Source organism: Tetrao urogallus, assembly GCF_951394365.1.
Source record: "Tetrao urogallus genome assembly, chromosome: 6".
NCBI classification, from domain to species: domain Eukaryota; kingdom Metazoa; phylum Chordata; class Aves; order Galliformes; family Phasianidae; genus Tetrao; species Tetrao urogallus.
This window is the reverse complement of record NC_136819.1, coordinates 36,220,494-36,234,966: the sequence shown is the minus strand read 5'-3', so window position 1 is coordinate 36,234,966 and position 14,473 is coordinate 36,220,494.

Genomic DNA, 14,473 nt, shown 5'->3' with positions numbered 1-14,473 from the left:
AACATCTTCAAAATCATTCTATAATGTTTGAAATTTAGTTGCAAAGATTGATTCAGAATTTAGTTGTATATTCTGGTCCCTGTTTTAGTATACAATTTTTAATTCATAGGCAAGTCTGAAATGCATTCAGATTTGATCGTAAAGCTTCTTGTGGTAAGACTTGAAAATTTCCTTATCACATTTGTAAGGCACCACTGAACTATTTTGATATTGTTTTGATTTGGAAAAGATATCACAGATTGCTTATTTCTATTAACCTGGGAGACCTCTGCTTTTGGGGTCCTACTTTTACTGTAACCTCTTTTTTGTAGTGAGGATTTGTCACCTGGTTGAATGAATGACGAAGACATGGATGTATGGATGCAGAAAAATCCAATTCAGATTCTTCATTAGCCGTCTGTTTCCATGGCAAGATAGGACTTGAAAATACAATCTAGTCTCTGGAGAAAAGAGTAGTTCCCCAAGTAACCCTAAAGCAGATATTTATAGGCATCCACTCTCCAGATCTGGGCAGAGGAAAGTAAAATAAAGCACATACAAACTGGCAAACACTTTCCCGTCAGTCAGGACTAAAAGAGTAGCCCAGTCTGTAAAGGAAGACAATGGTAGATCTTGCCAAGTAGTTCTGTCACACATAGGGTATGACAACCTTGCATAACTTGGGCAAGAAGCATCAAGTCCTGCTGCGGACAAACAAAAGTTATTTGAAATGCCAGGTTCTGTCCTCCCTGGTGCTGATAGGGGCAAACAAGTCCTTCCCAATTGAAGCTGCACAAGGAATCGAGCAGAGTTTTGCTTCCCTAGGAAGTGCAGTCATTGACAGGGCAGTGGTTGAAGCTTGCTGACTCTCAGGAGGAGATGTCAGGGTCTGGAGGAGGCTTGCTTTCAAGCTGCGAGTTTAATAGCCCAGGAAAGCCCTCTACAAAGCTGATCCCCTTTCCTGCATGACAGCAAGAGCAATAGCAATATGGCAGTGCCCACGATCGTAGGGCTTGAGCTTTTCCTGAGGAAGTCACCAGTTGTTCTTTGAGGAAGTGATGTCAGCCACTATCGAGATGGATGAGTTGGAGGCTGAGTCCCCACAAACCATTTGCCTGCAGGTTGGAGATGGGAGCCCAGATCAATGCGGTGCCCTGTTCCACAGAGCCTTGCTTCGGCATTGACTGCCAAAAGCTCATCAAAGCAGGGTGTTCCAATGAAATGCTTCCAGCTCTGAACTTGTTTCAGCACAAAATGAAAATCTAACCAGCTACAACCCCACCTTCCTTCCTCCAAGTCATATAGAATAGGCACAAAAGATTTAGGTAATGTCTCAGACTTGTCTTTGTTTTTATCTGTAGCAAAACTTTTATATTTTTCCTAAGTATGGCAACAAAGATTGAAAAAAAAAAAAAAGCATGGCACTGCCCCACTGCCTTGCCTTAAGTATGCTGGAGCTTTGTGGCATCTTTGGACTGGATTGTTGGCCTTACAGATTAGGGAAACCTGAAAGTGTACTGGATATGAAGTCAAAACAGCTTGTTACCCAACTTGCTTTCTTTCACAGAGTGCTGAAATATTAAGAACACAGGCAAATAATGCTTAGATACAGCTTTCTTTGTTTGTATGGAGTTGCGTTTGTTTGTTTGAAGCCAAGCTGGGTGGAGAATTTTGCATTTTATGTCTTCGCGGTGAATTGTGTGGCTCTGAAATGTGAGTAAGATAAGATCACAAACAAGTAAAAACATGTGTAGGCTGAAAAATCAATATGTTTCAAAATAGTCGTTGAGTAACAAATTATTCCTGTATTAATGTGCTGAAAACTAGGTTTAGGATTCTACTATGGCTGATAGTGCTACTAACATCCAATGCAGTACTGCCAGGGATTAGATCTGCCTTCATAGTCAGATGTTAATCATGCCACCATCTAGAAGTAAGGTACTCAAAAAGCTGATAGTGGTAAATGCAATATAAGGATTTTTTGAGCTTCCCATTCTTTGCATAATAATTAGGTTTTAACAACAATAGTTCTTTTTAATCACTAATGCCGAGGTCAGCTCTTTCCATTTACTCTGAAATTTTCTAATGTTTTAGCTGAATTATCCAGAACAGCTACTCCCTTGTTAAAGATGTTCCTGTTTTCCAATTCAGGGCTCAACGTCATTGTCACTGAAGGGTGGCAGAATTCCTGCTAACTTAATCACATTCAGACCTATACCATGCCTAACATCAGAAAGCCATTAATAACTAGCTTATGCCAACCAAAGTCTGCTTTGTCTGTGATGACACATCTAAAAAATAGTTTCCTCTGAATGAAATCTATGTTTCTGTACTGAAGTATTACTTGCTGGAAGCCACTCTTTCAATAATCCTTACAATTTTGCTCAAACACCCACCGCCCTTGAGAAGCACCTGAAGAAGCTATTCCTAGCATGATACAATTCAGGAATAACTACAGACAATAACTAAAAACTGTAGACTACCAGCAATGTAAAGATTTAGTTTGCCTCCAGAACCCGGCATTTCTTTTGTTCAGCCCGTCCTTTGCTTAGAACATTCAAGAATGCTATGGGATTTGAACACTTGACTTTTCAGAAATAATCCTAACAATCCACAGTCTCTGTGCCTGGTACATAATTCACTAAGACAGAATTAAACATTCCCTGTTTATATTTCTCTCTATATGTTGAAGTCTTCTGGGTGTTGGATTTGTCTACAGGTCAGCCATATATGTACTGTAAACATCTGAGTATTTATAATGCAGAATTCCTCAAATTCTCAATACCTTAGATAATGATTGACTTTTTAAGAAGATTCACATGGAATTGTAGTCTCATGCTCTCTACAGGTACGTATTTATTCAACAGCACTCTTTACAGAAATGCTGTTGACAGGCAAAGGGACAGACTGCTGAGCTCAGAGGCTGTGGGAGCACTGTGCTAGGGCAGCCGGGGTGGGAACAGTGAGCCGGGGTGCTGTTAATTCAGACCTTCCACGTAGGCAGAGTGACTCAAGCAGCCTATCAAGGCACACCACGTGGAGACTTACCTTTCATTTATTCATTTTAAATAACATTTTTAAGTGTACTTGGCTTGTTTATATAGATGTTTTCCAGTTAAAAATAAATATATAGTTCTACATGAAAGCATTCAAACAAAAAGAAAAACAAGGAAATCTTTCCAGTGGAACTCATACTAACAGTGCTCAAGATGGAATTTGGACCATAGGCTTGAACTAAGAGCGTGTCAGAAGTTCCCAGTGCAGTTTCTTTGGTTTTTATGACAAGGGTGAGAAGAGCAGATTAAGACTTACAAAAGGAAAATCCCTACATGTTACATTAAATTGCAGAGGAAAAAGAAGAAATTAATAATAATAACAGAAGAATGACCTACTTTCTAACCTATTTAAACTATTTTCTTCTACATGCCCCCTAAGTTCTGACTGTATTATCTTGGATATTTTTAAACAGCTGTGAAATCACTTGTTACTTGCCAATTACAGTTTAACTTTGGATAATCAGTGACCACAGCCACTCTGGAAGAAGAAAAACAAGTTGGTAGCTGTGACTATGTGTTAAAAGGGATGTTTATGACTGGATGATTAAGAACAGCCGTTGGAAGGGATCAAGACTGGCAGCAAAGGTAAGGCCAGAGACAGTGAGTGGGACCAAAATGTCATACCGAAAAGCATACCGAAATGTCTCGTCTAAAAGAAGGTACAAGCTTCTTGGAGTGCTGGGAGCCTTGTGCACATAGTATTGATCCACCATAATTCCCAAGGGAGTGGAGCTTTCTAGCTTGGAGAAACAGGAGTGAAACTTTAAGTCTGGTCATATTTGGAATTCTTTGTTAGATTGTGGCTTGATCTCTATTCTAGGAAGGCTCATTGTGTTATGTTTGATCTTATCACTTAAAGATTGGTAACTCTTCACTGTCTTTACCGTGTCATGCCAGCTGTTTGCTCTACATCTGGGATCCTTCTGGAGTCGTGGTACTGTACAGCACAATTTGATTAGATCCTACAGCTGGTCTCCCAGCACTCCTAGCAGTCCTCCAGTTCTCTCTTGCTGCTCTAACCCAAGGCAGGATAGCCTGTAGCATCTCCCCATTTGCTGAGGCAGAACGGCATAAGAACACACCCTGGGAGAGGAGAAAACACTCCTGGGGACAGGCTGAATAACAGAGGTGGGAGGATAAAGTGGCCAACATTTGCAAGAGCAGGAATCTCATTTCATGGACTTCTTGTCCAAGCCTTTCAAAGGTTAGTCCTATTGTAAAAAAAATCTGCTTTCCACCTCAAAGTAACACCATTCTGTGTACCTTCGATACTTGTGTTGGATTTTCTTAGACATGGGCTATTAAATCCATCATACCTTAGACTACCAAATTGAAGGCTAAAAACACAAGAGAGCTGTATTCAAAACAAAAAGCAAAATACAATGTGTCATTAACAGAATCCAAACAGAATTCATAAAGTAATACAGATATGATCTTTGTTTTTCCCAACATGATAATGTGTGCCTTGCTTGAAACGTACCATAATGCACCATAATGTTTAGAACAAGAAAACCACTTATGACAGTACTTGATGACATCTGCCATTACAAGATACTTGAAAGCATTCTTAAATACTATAAATATTGCAGTGAACTCTGACTTCTGTCTCTCTTGAAAAGTTTTTATAACATCAGAGCAAGCTAACTTTTGATGTACGCTACTGCTGTAAAACTGGATATGACAGTCCAGTGCTCAGTTGTGTTTCTGATTGATAAGAATGCACTTTAAGTAATACAGCAATTTTTTTTCTTGTAATAATCTAAATTCTGAATTATTCCAGAACTAGGAATTCTAAGAAACTGATGTGTTCAAAGATGTAAATAAATATTAAAAAGAAGAGAAAACTGTAAAGGAAATTGCTAACAGATGTTATAAATCTAGCATAGAGTATCTTGTAGAATATTCTATATTTTTTATTCTATGTTTTTAAAGTTGGGCTTTGACAAACAAGGTGAATTTCTCCCTGTATAGTTAATATTTATATACCACTCACTTTCCTTGCAGACTGTCAGAAGAGAGACTCAGCTGAATCATTTGCACAACCTTTTTATTATCTTTCCATGAGACAAAGTTCACACAGAGAGATAAAGAGATAGAGCAAATCAGAAGGTGAGTTCTGAAATTATCAAAAGAGTACTTTCAGTCAGGAATCTCTGCTGCCTTCTAAGTTTTTGGCTGTCATATTTTCATCTTTGTTACAGCCTTGCCATTCAAAACATGGTACGAACAAAAATCTTTGCAAACAGGGTTTCATGCACCTGCAAGAACAGGGGGCATCATCATCACTTACACCAGTGAAGCAGCTGTAAACCGTTTAAAATCAGCATCTCTTTCAGGTGTCTTTGTTCTTTTCTCAGTTAAACATGGAAGAGCCTGTGTTTGGAAAATTTTTGCTGCTATTTTATTTCCCTAAGGAAACCCAGTAAGTTTATGCTATTTCTAGATTTTGTGGTGTGTTACCTACTTCACTTCAAGCAATTATAAACTGCTCTCTGTAGGCTGCTTCATTGCAGCAGCAAGGTAGCTAGCTTAGTTTGAGGTGCAGTGTTCCCTTTTCCTGGTAACTGGCACTGCCTGTCTCTTAGATGTACACTGAGAGTTGCTCCAACTAAACATCTGATTGTTGTAAAATTTGCAAATAATGTTTTTTCTTTTTTTCTTAAGAAGTAATTATTTGAGTCTTTGAATTAGCACATCTATTGGAAGGACAAAGGGATAATACCAACTCCATCCCTTTCTCTGTAGTCCACGTAAATAGGCAGTAAGCAATTCATTTTTCTTAAATCCTGTGCTTGGCTCGGATCCATTCAATGACTATTTCCTTCTTTTCTTTCTTGTTCCTTCTCACAAAGTGCAATATCCAGTCAGGCCCAAGATTTGTAGCTAATTCTAAAAGGGCAAAGGTTCCACATGACTCTAGGCAACAGGAACACACACAAAAAAAATTCTGTGCCTTTGCTCCAGGCAACTGCTAGACAGAAGGTTGGGTTTTTGTTCTGTCTTGTTTAGGCTTTTTTCCCGAAGGAGGTAGTTCCTTTGCTCTTAATGCATTCTCATCTGTCTGGGAAAATCACATAGGGTTACTTCTTGCTCAGGTCTTCATATTCAACCCATTGCCTTGGATAGCTGCTGCTTCCAGAGCTATCGCTGTCCAAAGATGCATGAGTCCCAGGGCACCCCACACTTAGCCCAAGCTAATAAATCAAACGTATGACTGTCAATGGATTACAACCTGTTGATGTTGCTATAAATAGTTTTCAGCATTGTAAAACGTTGACTTTTTTATTACTGCATCAAACTTCATCATTTTCTCACCAGAAGCTTGAGAGCAAGATTGCATAAAGTAAGCAACAGGGAGTCAAAAAAACAGTACCTGGGCTGATTCACTGGAGACCAAAGAAAAGTAAAAGTACTGAATCCTATTGGTTGGCATGAAAAGTAATAGTTTCTTATTGCTGAGCTGATCCTTCCTCATCCAAAGATGACTTTAAAATCAAAGACAGTTGTGTTGTTGTTTTTGTTTTTTTGTTGTTGTTGGTTTTGTTTTTTTGTTGTTGTTGGTTTTGTTTTTTTGTTGTTGTTGGTTTTGTTTTTTTGTTGTTGTTGGTTTTGTTGTTGTTGTTGTTTTGTTTGAAGGGTTGCAAGTTTTGTATCATTCTGCAGTTTGGAGAATTACTTCATGACCCTTAGCTCTGGGGTGCTCCTGAGGCAGACCCACAGCAGAATGGGTACATACACCCTGTGCCATTTGTTCTGGGCATCAGAGCTGAGAAATGGACAAGTGTGGGCTGTTTCAGTGGGTCTGTGCCCTGTTGAGTTGTTCCTGGTGATGGGAACACGTTTATGGCTGGGGCAGTTAAGCTGCTGGCTCTGGAGCTGTTTTGAGCTGCTGGAGCTGTGCCAAGGATCTGGCTCAACTGATAGATTTTGTTTTCAAGTTGCATAAGCAGAAGTAACCTGCAAGGCTCGATTATTATTATTCTTATTTTTTTAGTACAGTTGTTAAGTTCAGATAGGATTACCTACATAGCAGCTACAGGGACCTATGTCGGTATTTGTCACCTTACCTTAAATGCTCTCCTTAGAATCTGCATCCTCACCTGTAGGCTTTTGGGCCTGGCCTTACAGCTGGGACTCTGACCTCTACAGTCTGCAGAGCCTTGCTTGCAGAGGTTGGGGTGATATTCACCTTCTCCTTTTGAGAAACTGTAGATTATATTCACCCCGATGTAAAACCTCTGACCTTAGCCCATAATATTTTTTTAGTACAAAATCACCCAGGTTTCATCATGAACCAAAAAGTAATTTAATAGGCTTGAACTTACAAGTGTGATATTCCCTACTTGTACTTTTTGCTTATTGTTTGCTATACCTTTGTGTTCTTTAAAAGTTCAAAATGAGTTTCTCTTCTACAAGGGTTTTTGCAAAGGCTCTGGAACATGCTTGTGTAAGGGTAAAACATACGTGTGTTGAACTGTGTGGCTGATGGCTGTTTTCAGAGCTCACAGCAGGACCAAGAGTGGGATCTGGGAAGGTTATGTTAAAGAGGAGTTGGAAAACTTCCCTTCTGCATTCCCTACTGCTGCAAAACCAAAACAGTTTGCAGGAGCTTGTATCCTACTCCGAATGCTTAGAAGTGAAGGACCATAAAATCGAGAGTAAGACAGGACAGGCGGACCTATGCGATATACAGGGCAGTCGGGCAGCGTACAGAATCTCAGCTCCGGTGTAATGGAGACCCACACCTCCAATCCCCCAGCAGCACCGCGCGGTTGGTGTGCCGTGCCTGGGCGCCGGGAGGCCCGTTGCGAGGCGGGTGCAGCAGAACGCGAGAGAAAGCCGGGTCGGACGGCAAACGTGCGGCGCCACGCCGCCATTTGGAGGGGAGCGAAGCGGACCCCGAGGACGAAGCGAAGGCGGTTCTGCCCCGGGCGCAGCTCCCGGCGGGGTACTGCTGCGAAACGCTTCCTGCCCGCCGCCGGCGCTCGCCCCTCGGCCTGCCCGGGTTAAGCTTTAACCAAGCCTTATCGATACGGACCACGCACGCTGCCAGTCGGAGGCAGCGCGCAGCCGGAGGGGGGGCCGCTCCTCAGGCTGGCTGCGAATCCTTTTCCTCCTGCACGGAGGGACGGCGATGCCCTGGGGTGCGCGGCAGCAGCACGCCGCGATCCCCTCCTCGCCTGGGTCCGCCCGGCGCTCCCATGCCGCCGCTGCCGCCAGGGGGCGCCGCAGTCAGGCCGCCCGCCTGCCCCGCGCAGCTCCGCAGCCGGCGGGCCGGAGCGGGCACTGACCCCGCGGGACCCGGGTTGCCGCCGGGGGGTGCGGAACGAAGGCGGGCGCTGCGTCGGGCTGGCGGCTCGGGGGCTGACGGGGGAGTTCTTTCGGTCTGGTGGATGTACGTCCGTTCCCCCGGCAGAGCAGGGCGGCAGCGGGGGCGAGAAAATGTCCGTCCCTGTCCCGCCGGGAGGGAGCCGCCGGAATGTAGGCACCGCGGTGACACCTCGGGTGTTAAAGTCCCGCTGGTTAGTAGCGATGCCGAGCTGCTCGTGGCCGCGGAGGCAAGTAGAGGAGTTCTCGCGCGTCGCTGCTTTCCCCATCCCGCAGCTGCGGGACCGGCAGCGCGGGGCGGGGGCCGCTCGGAGGCAGCGCTGCCATGCGGTTCCCGGTTCGGTGGTGCTGCGGGCTGGGACAGCGCCGTTCCTATTCGCTTTTGCAAACTCTGTAAAAAGTTACAACTTTCATAACGACGTTTTATTTGAGCACTAAATATTGCATATCTCTTGGCTTCAAAAATCGGTTATGAGCTCTGCGGTTGTACATCTCACTGAGAACGTCACCACTGACATAAAACGGAGCGTTGTTTCCTGGTGTACCTTTTTCAATCTTCCTGATTTTTACAAGTTGTCCTTCTGCCAGAAGCTTCCTTAATACTGTGAAGTATCGCTGGTAAAGAGAAAAATAAAAGAAAAAAAAAATTGTTTTATTTCAACTAATGCCAGCTGTGAGGTGTTTTTACCCAAGCATGCATACCTGCGATGTGCACGCATACTGGATAAATTCCCAGTTGCATAACAGGCAAGACATTGAGAGTTGAGGTCATACGTATGCCTTGCATTTGTATAACTGTACCTCCAGAGCAGGAAGTTCTCTCCCTGAGCCTTTAGTTTTGTCACAGATGTGCAGTGCACCAACTCACAGCATCTCACAACTACCTCAATTCGGCCTTACACTTGGGTCCATCTACAGATGCATAAAGATATGTTGAACCCCTAGAAGGTATTCTTATAGAAAAGAAACTTTTCAGATAGAATCATTTTTACATTATACCTGTGTCCACACTGTGGAGTTGTACTAAATGAGATCTCAGCTCCTATAACTTTCATCTCTGAACATGGTTTAGGATCATGAAATCGTCTTTGCTTTTTGTATAGGAACTTTCTGGATGACTGAAAACTGTGACTGAAATAATTTTTAATTCCTAACTCCCAGATTACTGAATCTTTAGCAATTTCATTCTATCAGTGCTTGTGCTGAATTGGTACTAACAACAAAAGAAAATGTGTATTTTCTTTCTTGTTGTTTATGCTCATCAGTATAATGGCACAGTAACAGTCTTACTAAATTGCTGTGAATCCTGAGCCTTCCACAGCCAGCAAGACCAAAGCAAGCACTGAATTTATCACTTTCAAGTTGTTTTCTCTGCATGTTTTGTGTAAAATAAACATTCTTTCAAGTGCCTGGATTTAAGAAATGTAAAAATCCCATCAGTATCTCAATTTCCTTAGGGCGTGAGGCCCCAGCAGGGGCAGTGTGACAGTGGTGTACATCTAACACATGCCTGTCCCCAGAGCTATGGGAGGAGGGAAGGTCACTATGGGTCTGTGTCAAAGGAACTCTCCTTTGCAGAGGATGCCCTTTGCATGTAGCGTTCCCCCAAACGATATTTTATGATGGTGACCTCCCCTCCTGTGTTAGGACTCAGTGCATCAGGTCTGGGTTCTTCTGCCAGCACCCTGCTAATACAAGCCCTTCAGGGGAAACCAAGAGACTGAAATCAAACTGCAGGCTGTTTTGCACCCAGGACAAGACACTGCTTTATGTTTGCCCTCATCCACCTTAGCTGAAGCACTTCCTGTGCATAAGTGCTGTGTTGGGGCCATTCCATGGCAGGACCAGCCTGTGTGATGCCATGTGGGGAGGCATCAGGGGCACTACCAGGCAGGATGAGGCTCAAGTAGCTGCTGGCTTCTTTCACACCGCTTCTGCTTGGCATCTATGGTCAGAATGGTGCCTAAATGGTTAATCTCTGTGCTTCAGCCTTCCTACAGCCCTCTGTGAGAAATGAGCAGCAAGACAGGAAAATAAGTTAGGTGCCAAAGCAGCCTTGTATCACATGGATAAGTCAGAATATCAGTAATGATCATGAGTCATTACATTTGTCAAACAAACAGCTCAATGAAGACCCATCATGGTGTGTATTTGGGCAGAACTCATTCCTTTTATCCTGGACTAAATGACCCAGACTAGGGACTGGGCCAACTTTCTTCAAGTGCTACTAAGCAGCAACTACAATGCGTGGATCTCTTTCCACAAGCAAACAGATTTGGTTAATCTTAGTATTACTGCAAAAAAATGTTGCAGCTGTTATATAGAAAAGCCATAAAGTATAGCGACATCCTTCATACTGTAGGATCCACTCATCAGCTGACAGAAAGGTGTTCAATATAATTAATTACAATAAAGTCAATGCAAGTTTAGTAAATGGTAAGTTAGTATTGTGCAGTTCTAGATTTCTTACTCTCAGATTTGACCACATGAAGAATATTTTGTTGATTTGGACCTGGGTCTCAAACAGTTTGATGCACAGTGTTTATTCTAAAGTGCCGTACATCGCTCTGGGAGAACATACATATGTAGAAGGTAGCAAGTCCACCCATCTTTCATTCAGAGTCACTAATCAGTCATTGGTCATTCTAAGTACTGGTTGGCAATGAGAAATCCAGCATTAGTGTCAGGAAATTACAGTAGCATCAATACTCTGTATCCTGTGCATTATAACTGTAACTAAGAAAATGCAGTACCAATCCTTTCTGAATTTAAGCTGGTTTCAGAGACACTATTAGGAAATGAAAAGTGGTTTCACAATGTGATTTTATCATTTTGTAATCAAGTCAGAGGTCAATGATACATGGTCACTGCTGCACAGTAGATGAGGTCAGAGTTCCTCCTCACTTGTATAAGGTTAGCAGCCTAAATACCTCTAATAACCCTTTCTGAGAGGAGAAAAAATAGTTATGATTAAAGGAAATCTTGAAGGAGTGTATCCCCTAATTTGTGGAGCTTTAAGGGCATTAAGCATGCATTAAAAGCAGGGAGAACTAGATGTCTAAATCCTATCAAGCTGTGGAGGGGAAAAAAAAAAAAAGAAAAAAAAAAAGGAAAAACAACAAAAAAAAGGAACACAGAATAACAGAGTAGTTCTTACGCAAAACACTTCAGTGCTCCCAGGGGGTTTGGTGAGAGATGGGCCCTGGTACTTATTATGGTACCAAAACTCAGCAATAGGCAAAGCAGGCTCTGGGCATGACTTACTGCCCTCCCTTCTATTACAGCAACTAAGATGCTGGGTTAAGACCATCAAGAAACTACCAAATAAATATGAATATGTCAAAAATTCATAGAACGTGGGGATTGATTCTTTACCTCCTCCTTTATTTGTCTCTTGTGAAAGCAACAAGTGCTGAATGTACCCAGTGACAGAATAAGGAATCTACTATCCTTGTAGTTACAGAACTGCTCTAAATGCATGTTGAAATACAGCTGAGCTAGAATGAAAGAAAAAATGAAATGTGCTGTGAAAAATTGCCTATACACATCTCCTTTTTTGACTGAAGCATGTTATTCATAAGCAAGTAAGTTATTAAAAACTGAGTATAGTTCCTTGCAGCCAGTAAAAGACAATAGACCAAATGTTGCTGTTACACACAGCTGGAGTGTATTGATAAAAGCAGCACATTGCATTTCCTCACATAGTTTAAAGTCTAAATAAAGATATACGATCAAAAGAATGAGTGCTCAGCAAGGTGGTGCAGAAAGGGCAAGAGGTGAACAAGTTGTATCAGTAAGTTATAAAATGCATCACCAGAGAAATAGGGTGTTTCTGCTGGGTGCCTCAAGCTTAAAGGGGAGTGAAGGTTTGTGTACGCATCACGGAAATACAGAAGTACATTTGGAAAGAAAGGGGGCTATAATGTCCTAAGAAAATCTAATTGGCACATTACAATTGAGTTGATGCTCATATGTGTCTTACAGTTTTCTTCTTTTTTTTACACTCTGCAGACAACATAGAAAAACATAGAGATTATTGGTGCTATAACTGCCATTTGAGTGAACATCTCCCTAGCAATGTATCACTTCAACAAGTATGTTCATCTTTCAAGTTTATCTTTTCCACCATATGTTTTTTATAAGAGTTGAGAACCTATACAGACTTATTCAAAGTCCAGTGAAGTTCTCTAACAAAAAGCTTCTCACAGCACTTTTTTTTTTTTTTTTTTCAGCCAAAGCCTGAAAAAAGAAATTGGCAGCCTTTGGGAAAAAGACGAGCAAAAAAGCAAGCAAGCATGTGGCTAAACACACTCCAAGAAAAAAAAAAAGAAAAAACAACAACTTCCCAGCTGCATGGTATTACAGGTAAAACAGGTTGGGTCAAAGTCTTATTTTTGCATGGTTCCAAGGATATGATTTGGCTAAATATTAGTTATTCCACTATAAAGTTAAGTGTGAATTTAAAGTGGCAATGCTACATTAAAATAATACCATTGCATTTGTTCCAGAATAACAGTTGTTATATATGGAATTATTTGGTAATGGTCAATGTAAATTAAACAGGTACTTTGGAGTATCTCTGTGTAAATCAGTTCTTAGTGGCTTTAGGACAAGAAGAAATAGCAGAGGAGAATGGAAAACAAATCTGTGATAAGCAGGGGGCAAGTGAAAAGTAAAACATAAATAACAAAATAAGCAGAATTGTGAGGAGTTTTGAAGGACCAACTGGGAAGTTGCCCTGAGCCCTGTCAGCACTGTCCCTCATAAATTGTCCTACTGCTGTAAAGCACACAAAGTGCTTCCTGAGATTTTATCCTCCTAGTTCAGCTATTTTTTAAAGTTCTATGAATGAGAACTGCAACTTCACTCACTGGCAAAGGAACTCCACACAGAATAGCTGCTAGAGTACATCTTCTAAAAACAAAAGCAGCATTTTTACCCCTCTGTGGCAAAATCCACATCAATCAAGGTGTCCATAATCAAAGCTGTATTTTCTGTGATGTATTAAAAACACACCAAATTATTACAACACTCAAATACAATGCAAAAATGCAATAAATATTCCTATGAAAGCAAAGCGACATTTTTTTCAGACTTCTCAGAATTATTTTCCACTGCAATCTCATTGCCCCCTCAGTAGCCATTATCTAGTGCTATAGAAAATGGTTCTAGTTCCCACTGACCTCACTGGGAGCAGAGTCAGAGACTGACTTAGAGAGCTTTAAATAATGGAGCTGGAATTGGAGGTGAAAACTATGTGAACTGCTCCTCTGTATCCTGAGAATATCAGAAAGCAGTGCAGCCCTATTACTTAGTGAGGATCTGCTCATTGGGAAGTCACTGCGGGAATAATGAGGGGGGAAGAACAAGAGGAGGAGGAAAAGGTGAGAAGAAAAGAGAGAGGGCAAGGGAGAGCAAAGAGGAAAAGGGGATTTGCTTTTGATGTCACAGTTCTATCAACTCATGCATTTTTCATGGATACCAACTAATTCTGAAATAGCGCCGTGCTGACAATCCAGGCATAAGAGAAAATGAGCCCAATTCTCAGATACCATGATACTGGCTTAAAAGTAAAGATACTTTCAAAAATGATCAACTCGAGACTTTTAATTCCCTTCTAATTTGTGAGTTTCAGGTTCACATATTCAAGCTCTTCTCTCCAACTCGAGATTTAGAAATGTAATTATTTTTATGCAAGCCGAGGTTCCAATTTAATCCCATCTGCCAAGGAGTTTGAGCTGAAAACAAAGCGTAGTGTTGCAAAATCTCACTATAATCGTAAGGGCTGCCAACACTAAATGTCACAACCGTGGCATACTGTAGAGTTTTGATGCAAAACTAAAATTTATGAGATGTTAGATGTGCTAGAAGTGCATTAACTGAAGTTGCATTTGTGCCATTTGCTAGTAATTAATTAAAAACTGAAAGTGAAGTCAACTGGCAAATAAAAATAAGCTGGTGGGACTCGGAGCTAACCTGTGCTGTAGTTCAAGCTTCATATTTTGTAAACTTGAGGAGAGCACTGGCATTTCTCAGTGCTTTTGATTAAAACCCGATCACTTTTTAAACAAAGCAATTAATGACTTTGAGTGTAAACATTCTTTGAGATT